Source organism: Nestor notabilis, unplaced genomic scaffold (genome assembly GCF_000696875.1).
Source record: "Nestor notabilis isolate BGI_N333 unplaced genomic scaffold, ASM69687v1 scaffold21410, whole genome shotgun sequence".
In the NCBI taxonomy this organism is placed as follows: Eukaryota; Metazoa; Chordata; class Aves; order Psittaciformes; family Psittacidae; genus Nestor; species Nestor notabilis.
In genome coordinates this window covers 5,760-6,982 of record NW_009912718.1, presented here as the reverse complement: position 1 = coordinate 6,982, position 1,223 = coordinate 5,760, and the positions used below count along the sequence as shown (strand labels likewise).

The window sequence follows — 1,223 nt, the reverse complement described above, 5'->3', positions numbered from 1 at the left end:
GAGGCTGCTGTGGAAGCAGAGCCAGCCGGCCCTTCCCAGTGCTGCTCTGTGGGGTCACAGAAGAGATCTTGGCTCCGGCATGAATCGGGCTCTGGGGAAAAGCAGCACTAAAAGAAACTCTAAAGAACATAAGACCATAAAAATGCAGCGGGAGCGGGAAGCACGTCCCTGGTTCTCCAGGGGTTTCAGTGCCCATCTGAGCATCCGGGGGTGAGAGCATGAGCCAGGCTGTCAGTGCAGAGAGGTTTCCTCCTCCCGTGGTGGGCTTTGCTGTGCCTCCCATGGGGAACGTCCCCTTCCCTGAGCTCCCATGCTGGATGGGAAGGCAGCTCCCTGGCACTGCTGGAGCTGTGGCAGCTCCTCCAGCCCCAGCTGTGCTGGCATTCACTCAGCAAAAGCATCCTGTGCTGGGAGAATTCCTCCTCTCCACATTGCCAAGGCAGCATCCCTTTGCGAGCCGAGCCTGTTTGGCAAAAGCCCTGATGCGGATGCTTGGAGTGGTAGGTCTGGGATATTGGGGCTGCCAACTCAGGATAGAGACATCCCTGTGGAGCATCACAGCTTTCCCTTTGGACCAGCTGTGCCTCTCCAAAGCCCACAGCCCCCCTGAGCACACAGCACTGGGTTTCCATGTGTGAAAGCAGGCGGATGGCGGGTTGCTTTCAAAGCCGCCCCGTCTTTGGGGCTGCACCCAGGGTGCTGAGCAGGACCTTGCGCAGGGCAAAGGTTGGGTGGAGGTTTTCGCTGTACACAAGCTGTGTTTGCTCAGCAAAGCGCTGCTGAAGTGGCTCCAGGCTGTGCATGGAGGGCTCTGGTGAGTGTGGGGCTGACTGCATTGAACTGGGATGCCTGGTACCAAAGTGCTCCTTTGGCAGCCTCTGTGCTTCGGGGGGTAGCTCTGGGGTTAGGCAGGTGATGAGAATGCTCTCCTGCCCATGGGAAGCAGAGCAGAAGGGGGGGGCAGATGTCTCAAACCCCATCACCTCTGCTGCTCTGTGGCCATCACACCTGCAGCTATAGCCCTTAATGCTGAAGGAGGCAGCTCTTCGAGGCTGGCTTGCCAGGCTGCCCTTCCTCTTCTTGGGTCAGGGGTTATAAACTCCTAGAACTGGGATAATGTTGCCTTGTTGCAAGGTCCGATGGATGGTCCTTTCTTCCTGCATGGCTCCCCACCCTCCTGGTGGTGGGAAGTGGCTAACATGGGCTTGCCTTGACCCTGGAGA

General features: G+C 58.2%; 1 protein-coding gene across 1 annotated transcript in view; it reads left to right on the top strand.

Annotated features, from left to right (window-relative positions):
• Window positions 1-1,223, top strand: part of TMEM61 (transmembrane protein 61) — a gene marked incomplete at its 3' end in the record, with an annotated part of 2,945 nt that overhangs the window by 1,311 nt on the left and 411 nt on the right. The window lies entirely within an intron of this gene.